Here is a 13,178-nt window from a genome sequence, read left to right on the forward strand (position 1 = left end):
TTTAATAATATCATAATAATGATCATAATGACATTAATAATAATAGTTTTATATATGTCTTATCTCCTGAGAAATTAATAGTTAATATAAAAATTAATAATTAGGCACATAAGAAAATCAAATTTACTGAATCTTGTCTATATAGAACATTCTGCTCTAATGCTGTATTAATCAATTGAATTTCTGTAGTTGTTCTGTGGGTCACTTGCCTAGCATTGATCTCTTGTTGTTTGGCTCCATATCTGTTGACTGATGACAAATTGTTACCCTTGAATAGAGTTAAATATTTCTGAAGCTTTTTAAGTAAAAGTCTATCAAGAAACAGCTAAAGTGTTTTTGAACTGTTATAAAGTCTTTTGGAATCCCAAGGAATTAAGCTAAAAAGTTTATTTGCATCTTGAAGCCATAACTCATAAGCTGTGAATGAAAAGACAACCACAAAAGAAAAGGATGGGTACATCCCACTGTAAATTAGTATGAAAATATGAATTTCATCTAGTGATAAACAACACTCACTAGGGATACTGCAGGTTAGACCAGATCTGTTCTGAAATCTAAATGATTGTACTGGGAAGTACAATGAGGGGTTCTGGGAAGATGGTTAGCTATAAAGACTTGGATATATAATAGTTCTCATGAACCCTGTGTAAAGAAAATAAAAGAAGCTTTATGTAGCACTGGAATATCTCTGACAATAACTCCTGCAATGTTAGGAGTTACATTAGGATTTAACGGAGTTAATGGGTGTTAGGATGTTAAATATCCCAAATGTCCTATTCCAAAAGCAGGTTTTTAATAAATGGTCTGGCACATACATATACTTTTGCTCTATGCTTGACTCTCTGCTTCAGACATTTCCAATGACAAACTTGAAGTCTTTCTCATATATCTTTATGGACATTTGTTTATTCTTGGGCTACACTTGTCATAGGCATGAGGCAATATTTGTGGCTGATCAAGTGGTGCATAAAACATTTTTAAATTTTTTTTGGTTTTATTTTTTTTATTTTTGAGAGTGAGAGAGAGCACAAGTGGGGGAGGGTCAAAGAGAGAGAGGGAGACACAGAATCTGAAACAGGCCCAAGGCTCTGAGCTGTCCCACGTGGGACTCAAACCCATGAACCATGAGATCGTGACCTGAGCTGAAGTCAGACGCTTAACTGACTGAGCCACCCAGGTGCCCCATTACAAGACTTTTGTTTTAGGGAACTCATTTCACAGGTAAGGATAAATAGTGGTGGGGTAGGATAACATCAATCAATTAAAAAATACAACTACTGAAGGCTGTGCAAGACATTGTGGTAGTCACTGGGGAGAATTCAAACTAATAATATTATGAATTAAATACAATGCAATACTATTTCAAAGCACTATGTGTAGTGCTGAAGGAATTGTCCAGCCAGTTAATGCTTTTCCGCAGAGTGGTTATGAGATTATTTTTGCTTGCGTAGCTTTGTGAACACTATTCTGTGATCCTACTTTCTACTAATTTGCTAAGACTCACATAACAAATATTGTAGACTGGGGGGCTACAATATTGGTTGATTGAGAAATTGATTCTCACAGTTTGGTAGGCTTGAAGTTCAAGATCAAAGTGTTGACAGGATTAGTTTCCTCTGAGGACCCTTTCCTTGTTCTGCAGATGGCCACCTTCTTGCTGTGTCCTCCCATGGTCTTTCTCCTGAGTGTGTGCATCCTGGGATATTCTTTGTATGTCCAAATGCCCTCTTCTTATAAGAACACCGGTCAGATTGGATTAGGACCCACCCTAATAACCTTATCTTAATTTAGTCACTTTTGTCTCCAAATACAGTCACATTCTGATGAACTGGGGTTTAGAGCTTCAGAGTATGAATTTTGGGGGGATGGGTCACAGTTCCGCCTATTACACACTCAAAATCCTGTGTCTATAAGAGACCCAGTTCAGACCCCTGTTTTGTATCTGAGGAGTTAGAGGCTATTCCAAAAAATTGAAATGGACAAGGTCAGTAAATTATTAAATGTTAGAGTCTAGAATAAATCATAGATATCCTGAATTCCTGATGGGTTTGTTTTCCTTTTTCACTTTTCACACCACTAATGCAAGCCCAATATGCTTCTTACAAATATCAGGGGTAGAGCTGTACTTGAGGAATGAGCAGGCACAATAATTGGGGAGACAGAATATATGGCTAATATCACTTTTTCCAATCCAGCTCTTTTAGTTGAGTGAGCTTTGTCAGAGACAGGGGGTTGTCTCATGAGGAACACTGGGATAGATTAGCACAATGAAGGTCTGAGCCTGGATTGAGTATAATGGCCATTATTTCTAACTTGCTAGTGTGAGAATAAACCAATGTTCCTACAATTCCTGTGGTTTGATTCTTACCATGATCAATAAATAAATCATTTTTTAACAGAGCTGGGTTTCAAGGTTTTAAACATGTATTTGTGATGTTTGTTTTGTTATTTTTGGTGACAGTGGGATAGATGACATCACATAAAATATTTGAGAAAATTTTATTTAAGAAGCCAAAAACTTTACCATCTTGAAGGATAAAATAGTAATATTAACTATTTTTTTAAAAAAATAATGGAAATTTCTAAAAGTATAAACCAATTTAAATTACAAAGATTCTTAACAAATACTTCCTCTTTTCTAAAAACTTTCAGGCTTCTCTTAAGTTATTAATGTCTGCTTAAACTTTACTGGCTTTTCAAAGTTCAAAGGTACAAATGCAAAAATCAATTGAATTTCATATGAATTTGAGAAACTAGCAAGCTAGTTGCAAAGTAAAATAAAATGCAAAATGCAGGGAAGCTTGGTGCCTCAGTTGGTTAAGCTTCCTGAATTTAAGCCCCACATTGAGCTCTGCCCTAATAGTGCAGAGCCTGCTTGGAATTTTCTCTCTCTCTTTCTCTGCCCTTACTTCACTGTGCTCTCTCTCTTTCTCTCGCTCTCTCAATTAAGTAAATAAATGTAATAAATAAATATATACATAAGGAAAGAAATAAAAAAAAAGAAAGAAAGAAAGAAAAAAGAAAGACAGAAAGAAAGAAACAAAATATAAAATGTTATCAACTAAACCAAAGATAGGCATATTTAGGCTAATTATGGCAAAATGATGCCAAAATGAGTTTCATTTGTAAAAACATTTCTACTCGGCAAATACTGGAGAAAGTTCAAAATGACTGCATTTTCTTGTCAGATCCATAAGCTCTCGGATATATGTTTTCCTATGTTTTGTCTGAGCACTTTAGAGTCTGACCCATATGCCTATGACTAAAGAACCAAACATAAACCAGCAAGCTGCTTCTCCTAATGAAATTCTCTTTCCACCACTTCCCCTAGAAAATGGCTCTGAAAATGAAAGCGTATTGGAAAGTATTTGTGCAATATAAAAGGTTTAAGTCCACTCTCTGGTCAGGATTAGTTTGTGGACTAGCTATCCCTACCTTCTCCAAAATGATTGTCAGTTATTGTGACTATATTCCTTTTTTTCTCACTTTAGTCTTTTCAAAATGAGCTTATTAGTTAGTTCCAGGATTATGAAACACTTTTGATCTACCCATGGCAGGAAATGACCCAATGGAGTCAAGCAATAGCTATTTAAGACTCCAGTGTCACCTCCATATGTTAAGACATCCTTAACCATTTTATCCAACACAGTGATCAAATTTCTGTGACCTTCCTTACCAAGACCTTGCTTTATTTCCTTTCCAGAATTTATCCTGTACTAAAATCGTATTGTTTTCCTATCTTCTGTCATTAGATGATAAGATCTGTGTAATTGGGGCTTGGGCACTGCCATATTCCTAACATCTGAAGGTATATCTGATATAAAAAATACCTGGTATAATATGTATATATAAATTAATCAATGCCTTTATTTTTGTAAACTATATTGTGTTCTGTGATGCTATGGTTATTGTTGTTCTAATTCTCAAGAAGCCAGTGTTTGATTCAGGTATTATGTGACATCAATAATTACAATAGCGTCTTTCTCAGAGCTGCCCAATCCTCACTATTATTTTTATAATAACTGATGTCAGGGGTGCCTGGGTGGCTCAGTCGGTTGAGCGGCTGACTTCGGCTCAGGTCACGATCTCACGGCTTGTGAGTTTGAGCCCCGTGTCGGCCTCTGTGCTGACAGCCCCAAGCCTAGAGCCTGCTTCGGGTTCTGTGTCTCTCTCTCTCTCTCTCTCTGCCCCTCCCCTGCCCATGCTCTGTCTCTCTCTGTCTCTCAAAAATAAATAAGCATAAAAAAATTAAAAAATATAATAACTGATGTCCAAAGTCTTCTACCAAAGGAACTGTGTGGGGGAGTAGGGTGTATATTGCCAGGATTTTTTTTTTAAAGTACTCATTAAACATTCCTATAGGGTGTTGTCAGTTCTATGGGAATATGTGATAAGATGCAGCATAGAGAAAGCAGAAAAGGTAGAGGCAGGGATAGGAACACACAAATAAAATGAAGTTAGAAGAGAATTTAAAGGTATTACAAGTAGCTAATAACAAAGGAAAGAAAGAAACTTTTTTTTTAATAATTCCAAAAGTAATTATTAAGAGCTTATCCATAAATATGCTGCAGTGTGTAACTTACTGGGTATGAAAGGATGTTAATGGGAAGCTTTTCATTATTTTCCTTATGTCTGTGCATGCTTTTAATTTTGTATGATTGAAATATTAAAACCTAGACAAACTACCATTATATATAAGAACATCGAGAAAACTTTTAGATCATGACAAAAAATTAAAAGTATAGATGATCTAAAAACATCAACTATATAAATTCACAAAATGACAGTAACACAGCTGCAAAAAGATAACTTTAATAAGTATTTGTTTCACAATCTTGATGTACAGGAGTTTCAGCTTAGTATGCCAGACTTTTAATTACTGAATTTTTTGATCTTTCTCTCTTTTTTTATTTTTTTATTTTTGAGAGAGAGAAAAGAGAATGAGCAGGAGAGGGGCAGAGGGAGAGAGGGAGACACAGAATCTGAAGCAGGCTCCAGGCTCTGAGCTGTCAGCACAGAATTGGATGTGGGGCTCAAACCCACGAATCATGAGATCATGACCTGAGCTGAAGTTGGACACTTAACTAATGGAGTCACCGAGGCACCCCTTCAGTTTCCTCCTTTATGCAGAGATTGTAAAAGTTCCTGATTCAATTTATTAACAGCAAAAGAACAAGCATTATTAACTTATTTTCTGCATGTTATTTTCTAGGTTCAGTGTATCCAGATCAAAGCATTGATGTACTGTTGATATAGAAGTGCTAACCTGTCTGAGTACCTAGGTATATTCAATAGTGAGACATGTCCACAGAACAGTCAAGAAACAAAAAGTCTTATAAGTGAAATTGTCCACTGGTGTTGAGACAGGTTCTAGGTGTAGGTCCCTTTCTTCAATATAAATTTACTGGGAAAGATAATAAAACCTCTAAACACAGAGTACCCCAGGTGAAGAAGCCAGTGGAAATCTGGGATCCATATTCATTCTATTGTCACCTACCCCACAGCCAAAAAATATTTGAACTGATGTGTAACCAGAATCATTATGACTACCAACATCGGTCTGTTTTCAGAGCTGTGTTCTCTAACTTTATGTACAAGAATACAAGAGAAAGAAATACTTTTTTCTAAAAGAATCAGATATTTTTAAAGGCCCTTTGTCTTCTCTATGCCATGGGGCTTAAGCAGAGTGTTGGGTCCAATGTAAAATAAAGGTTTTCGAAAAAATCTCCTAAACTCAAAATTCTAACAATTAGTAAAGTCCAATGCTACCAGTCATCACTTAGGCCATACATCTTGGTACCCTGGCTGAACATTGGGAAGTATAAGTCCTAGATTTTATGTATCTAAAAGAGAAAGCAATTATTTTAATTTTCTCTCCAGTATTTCACGGCATTCTTTTAACATAAGTTCACTAACTCAATTAACAGGAAATAAAAAGTCATTGTTCAGAGGTATGGACAATGAAAAGTATTCGAAACTTAAAGAGGGATTAAGTAGAAGGGCTAGAAGAATTAATATTTTCTGCCTGAGTTAATTTCCAATTCTATTTCTAAATTAGACACCTGTCTTATTTTCAACAAAACTCTGCTTAAATATTTCCAGTTATCAGAGAACATGCTATTCTGAAATGAGACTCTTTCATTTGTGGAGTTCTAATTATCTGGCAATATTTACATAGAACTGAAATCTGTCTGCCTATAATTATGAGCCATTATTTCTAGTTGTCCAGTATGAAAAGACAAAGGACGGTCTTTTCCCCCTTAATCATTCATTCATCCATTCATTCAGCAAATGCTTCTTGGGTACATTAGCTATACTAGTCATTGTGCTCAGCAATAGGGATGCAAGAATGGATAAAGAAAGGTTCCTGTCTGGGGGAAATTTTAGAGTACTTCATGTTAGACCGGCATAAACAGCATAATAGTGTAAAATAGAAGATTCCGGGTGCCTCTTTTTCTATTTTGTATCTTAATTTTGAACATTATGTATCCAGTTACTCAAACCTGAAAACTAAAAGTCACTCTGGATTCTACCTTTTTTCCTCACTTCCTTAGTCAGCCTATCAATAAGCCCTATTAACTGTACCTCTAAAGTGTACCTTGAATACATCCATTTCTCTCCATATCACTACAAACTCCACATTCCAATACATCACCATCTCTCAATTACTCAAATACTCATCTCTCAAATACTGCAGTAATTCCCTACTTTGTCTTCCTGCTTCCACTCTTGGTGGTCCACAAGCCTTTCTTCTCAAAGAATATAGGGTGAACTTCTCAAAGAATATAGGGTGTATGTATTTATCAGAGTGACAAAGTTAGTACAATTTACCTAGCTATTCCTGAAAGCCTCTTTGAATTTTTAATTTAAATTATTTATTACTTCTATGGGGTGCCTGGGTGGCTCAGTCAGTTAAGTGACCAACTTCAGCTCAGGTCATGATCTCACGGTTTGTGGGTTCAAGCTCTGCTTTGGGCTTGTGCTGAACACTTGCTCGGAGCCTGGGGCCTGCTTAGATTTTGTGTCTCCTTCTTTCTCTGCCCCTCCCCTGTTTGTGCTCTGTCTCACTTTGTCTCTCAAAAATAAATAAAATAAAATAATTTATTATTTCTAGATGCTCTAGTTATTTATCACATTTTTAATTTAAACTGAATATTTTTATTACCTTGACCTTCACTGTTTGGATTTTTTTTTCAAACTAAAACATTTATCCGAATTTTTGATATTTGAAGGTTTTGTGAGTCTCATTCTATTGCTACTTCTTATGAGTCTTGCTCATGTTGGCTTATTTACTTTTGGATTTAGTAATTTGTACTATAAACTCATGTTTCTTTGAAAATTATTCAGGGGAGTCCTACTATATATGTGTTTAAATTGTATTACAGGACACACATTTTGATTTTATCCAGCACTTTTCTTTTTTTAAGTAGACAGATAATGAAAAATGCTTATATTTAAATATTTGTCTACAGATTTAATAATTGTCTTAGGATAAAATCCTATACTTGGGATTACTGGGTCAAAATGGTGAACATTATATTTTAATATGTATTACCAAATTTATTCCATAAAGGTCACTGCAATTTATATTGCAGGAATATTTGAACTCCATATTTTAAGATAAATATTGGTAAAATCACTTATCCTGAAAAGGGTAACTAAGATGATGACAGGACTGAAACCCAAGCTCCATGTAAAAACATAAAAGAATACACGTGTACACACACACACACACACACTTTCACCTGTTAACTTTGTTGCGCACACACACACACACACACACACAGTTTCACCTGCTAACTTTGTCAAATAAGTCTATGAAATAAATATGCCAAGCACATGGTTGGTTCCCTTACTATGTATTGATTAATCCACTTGCTTTTTCATTCAACATTTTCTGAGCGACTACTATGTATCAAGCAATGAACTAAACACAAGGGCTTTAGCTACAAACTATTATGGAATCTGTTGGAGGAGACACTTAACAAGAAAAATCCAAAAAATAAAAATAAAATAAAGTGTAAAAAAGAAAGAACCACTAATGAAGGAACTTCTGTTAGCTCCCTTGTCTAAAATAGTTACCAAAAATCTCCGTATGAAGTTTCATTTAGGCGTGTGCTGGTGATATGTGTAGAAATCAACCCTGAGAAAGAGTAAAAACAAGGATCCTGAAGAAAGGTGCCTGTACAGTGGAAAACTCAACGGGAGAGTAACATGAGGTAACATTGCGAAAGAAAAGCACTAGCTAGGTCACGCAAAGCTCTGCAGATCAAGGAAGAAATTTGGATTTAATTCTCAGGGCACCAAAAACTCTTTGGAGGTTTTTGGAACAGATTTATCATACAAGGTGACATATTTTTAGAAGTTCACCCTATATTCTTTGAACCCACAAACCATGAGATCATGACCTGAGCTGAAGTTGGTCACTTAACTGACTGAGCCACCCAGGCACCCCATAGAAGTAATAAATAATTTAAATTAAAAATTCAAAGAGGCTTTCAGGAATAGCTAGGTAAATTGTACTAACTTTGTCACTCTGATAAATACATACATGTCTAAAAAATAGTCTTCTTTAAAGACAGTATTTGAAATAAAATGGAAATTCAGAGGGATAAGTCTAATGTTTGGAGCCACTTTTCACCTAGGGATGATTGCTGATGTTGTAGTCGGTGGTTGAGAGCTTAAGAGTCTGGATAATACTTTTGTCAGCCTCCTGGGCGAGGAGGGTACATGCTGAGTACTGCTACCTGCCAGGGACTCTAAAGAGGTTTGCAACAGATATAGCAGTGCACCTTAAGTAGTCCAGCCTCCACAGGGACTACAGTCCAAGTTTGAATAATTTCAATCCTTGAAATTGAATTCAGATAATAGGATATTGCTACATTTCCAGGAGCCTATGAAAAGCAAATAAAAAATTCTCTCTGAAATAAAATAACATCATCCTAGGTCTTGCATTATTTTTGTAATTTTTCACTTGATCTTAGCCAAAAGGCCGAGAAGCGATTATTTTTGTAATTTTTCAAATGCAGTGTCCTGTAAACAATAACAATAATATAGAATAACCAGGGACTCTGTGAGATAACACAAATGAATGAGACCCAGGTGAAACAGTAACCAATAGAAACAGACCTACAGAAGCTGCTGTTGTGTGGAATTATCAAATACAGATTTTGAAGCAAATTAAGTTTAATATATTTAATTCAAAAAAGGCAAGATTCAGGAGTCAAGGAAATTGGAGATATAGAAAAGGAAACAGAGTAATATAGATGTTCCATGACCAAAAAGTAAGATAACTGTATTAGAAATTCAACAGCAGATTGGGGTGCCTGGGTGGCTCAGTCAGTTAAGCGTCTGACTCGATTTCAGCTCAGGTCATGATCTCACAGTTTGAGTTCGAGCTCTGCATTGGGTTCTGTGCTAGCAGCATGGAGCCTGCTTGGGATTCTTTCTCTCTCTTCTCCTCTGTCTACTCCACCTCTGCTCACTCTCTGTCTCTCTCAAAATAAAAAAAATAAACATTAAAAAAATGTTTTAAAGAAATTCAACAGCAGATTAAAACAGAAATATAAATCAGAAGAAAATACCCAGAGGCAAACAAAGAGAGAGATAAGAAAGAAAAATGGATATCTGACATTATAACTCCTGCTTGCATGAAGCTAATTTAACACATATTTACTCTGTAAGGCACACCGCAGCCTTCCTAGGCTTAGGAACACTAAGCAACCCTTCGGCACTATGCTTTTAAACAGTGAAGTCACCAATGAAAAGTACCAACATATGTAAAATATGGCACGTAAATAGACCATGAAAAGGGAACTTACAATATAAGAGTTGAAACAAGAAGGCAAGAGGGTCATCTTATTTAACTTATCTGGGAACATGCACATCAGAGGCTCAAATATTTAATTCCTTGGTGCATGTCAGCAGGTAGCCATGAAAGCACCACGAATATTGATTTCTATTCTGTCTGCTATCACAGAACACCATAGACTCACTGGCTTTATCCATAACAGAAACTTCTTTCTCACAATTTTGGAGGCCAAACAATGCAAGATCAAAGTGCCAGTCAATTCTGTGTCAGATGAGAAACACTCAAAGATGACTGTCTTCTTGCTGTTTCCTCACATGATGGTAAGGGTGATGTTGCACTCTGGGGTCTCTTTTATAAGGACGCTAATTCCATTCACCTCCCAAAGGCCCCACCTCCAAATGCCATCTCATTGGGGATTAGGTTTTAAACTATGGATTTGAGGGGAACACAAGCATTTGGTCCATAACCTATTACAAATAAACTTTAGTGAGTAGGCAAATTCACAAATGCAGAATCCACAAATAATGGGAATTGACTATAATCGGAGTAGCAAATAAAAGTAGAAAATGGTGCAAAAACATTTGAAGAGATGAAGGTTGAGAATTTTCCAGCACTGGTGAAATATATGAATATTTATATTTGCATATCTCTAGTGCCCCCCAATAAATATAGATCCAAACACTATCACATCCAAGTTAAACTATTAAAATCCGAAGACAAACAAGTAAACTTAAATGCACCCAGAGGAAATAAAGATACAGTAGATGTAAAACATTAGAAATTTTTAACTGAGAACTAATTTCTGAGCAGAAACATTGAAATCAAGAAGACAATGGGTATCTTTATATTTATGAAATTAGGTAAGAAATAACCTAGAAGTCTAGGCCAAATAAAAATATCTTTCAAGAATAAAAGAAATTAAAGACATTTTAAGGAAAAAAAGCCACTTATCACTGATAGGTATATACTACAGGAGGAACTAGAGGAAAGTTAAGAATATTCTTCTAACAGAAAGAAAATAATTGAAGATGGAAGGTTGAAAATGTTGAAATAAATGAAGACTAATTGTAGTAATAACTCCGTGGGTAAATATAAAGTAATAACTTACTAAATAAAAATAATGTCTAATACTCTTAACATAAATCACACAAAAAACATAGCATATATATCAGTAAGGAATAAAAATAGTTAAAAATGTGAATTTATTATATACTTTGTTAAGAGGGAAAAGGTGCCAATTGATGCTAGATTTGATTACTTAGGGATACATACAGTAATATTTAGTATAAACTAAAAAATAGTAAGATAGTAAATAACTTCTGAGTTAATAATAGAAAATGTCACATTATAGAGTAATCAGCCATTTCAAGAGAAGAAAAGACAGGAGAGAAAAGAAACAAAACAGGCAGAGCAAACAGAAAGCATGTGCAGTATACAAGTTTTAAGTTCAAAAGATCAGCAATAATATTGACTAAATACTCTTCCTAAAAGATAAAGATTGTAAAACTTAAGAAAATAGTATGAATTTAAAAAAATGAAACAAAATTTAAAAAAAAAACTGAAAAAGTTATAGAAAAGCAACTCTAAATAAAGAGAACTTAGCTGTATTTCAGGGAGAAATAAAAGGAAACTTTAGAAAATAATGTTGATTCAAGATAAGAAGATGCTTCAGAATAATAAAATTTTCAATTCACCAGGAAGATACAGTAATTCTAAATGAGTATGCACCTGGTGACATATACAAAATATGGCACGCACTGTGGTAGAGTGTACCACAACTTAAAAAGTTGACTATAAGCATTATGCTCTTCTGCCAAAATTCAATTATGTGAGAAAAAATAATAAAACCATACTGTAAAATATCAATATATTCAAAATAACTTACAGAACAAAGAAAAAATGTTAATAACAACACCAGGAACATTTTGAACTAATGATACTGAAAGTATTACATATCACAATTGTGAATTCATGAAGTATAGGAAAATTTACATTCTTCAATATGCATATTAGAAACAAGAGAGGTCGAAAATCAATAAATACATATCTCACAAAAGTAGAAAAAGAATAATAAGTGTAAAGTAAAGAGAAAGAAAACATAACCATAAAGGCAGAAATTAATGAAATAGAGAGTGACAGCAACGCAAGATGGCTGCCACCATGGGCTCGGGAGTAAAAGTCCCTCGAAATTTTAGACTGTTGGAAGAACTGGAAGAAGACCAGAAAGGAGTAGGAGATGGCACAGTTAGTTGGGGTCTAGAAGATGACGAAGACATGACACTTACAAGATGGATAGGGATGATAATTGGGCCTCCAAGAACAACTTATGAAAACCGACTATACAGCCTTAAAATAGAATGTGGACCTAAATACCCAGAAGCACTCCCCCTTTGTAAGATTTGTAACAAAAATTAATATGAATGGAGGTAATAGTTCTGATGGAGTGGTGGACCCAAGAGTCATATCAGTGATAGCAAAATGGCAGAATTCATATAGCATCAACGTTGTCCTGCAAGAGCTCCGGTGCCTAATGACATCTAAAGAAAACATGAAACTCCCTCAGCTGCCCGAAGGACAGTGTTACAACAATTGATCAAAAAGAAAAGCCACAGGCCCTCCCTCCCCACCCCATTTGATTTAAGCAGTCTTTATTTTCCACAGTAGTAAGTTTTCTAGATACATCTTGTAGACCCCAAAGTACTGGAAAGGAAGCTCCCGTTCAAAGGCAAGTTATCTTAAAATACTGTAAATGATACCAATTTTTTGTCCATTTAGAATATATAAGTTGTGCTATAACAAATCATCCTGTCAAGTGTAACCACTATCCATATAGTTGAACTTCTGGGATCAAGAAGTATATTTAAACTGATTCCCATCATAACTGGTGGGGCATATCTAACTCAACTGTGAAAAGACACATCAGACAATCACCTTGTTGCTGATTACATGCATGGCCTGGGGTCTCTGCCTTCTCCCCTTATCCTCCTCCTGCCTCCCTGTCTCCCTCCTTCCCTCCCTCCCTGCAACAGCCTTCCAGCTTGGAGTGGCTTGCTAGAGTAGTTGTGAAGGTTTCAGGTCACAGCCTGTGGGACTCCTAGTGGTTATGTGGGGGTTCTCTAGCTGCATCCCTGCTTTTTATAAGTCTTAAATGATGCCCCACCACCACTACCCCAAACCATTGTCCCTTCTTCACTTTCCACCACGACCTTTGGCCAAAGAATAGATTGTAACCCCCTCTGTTCTCCTCTGAAATTGGCCTTTGGTGAGGAATTCAGGGCTCTCTCCATATCTTCTCCCCCACCTTAATTGAGCGGTTCAGCTTTTTCCTTCTTCCTCCTCAACTCCCTTTTTGTACCATCACCACCCA

At 35.6% G+C, this 13,178-nt stretch overlaps 1 pseudogene; it reads left to right on the forward strand.

The window, feature by feature from the left end:
- The first annotated feature begins 9,893 nt into the window (after positions 1-9,893).
- LOC125920829 (ubiquitin-conjugating enzyme E2 variant 1-like) lies at positions 9,894-12,510 on the forward strand (annotated as a pseudogene).
- The last annotated feature ends 668 nt before the right edge of the window (positions 12,511-13,178 follow it).

This window comes from Panthera uncia, chromosome C2 (genome assembly GCF_023721935.1).
Source record: "Panthera uncia isolate 11264 chromosome C2, Puncia_PCG_1.0, whole genome shotgun sequence".
Lineage (NCBI taxonomy): Eukaryota > Metazoa > Chordata > Mammalia > Carnivora > Felidae > Panthera > Panthera uncia.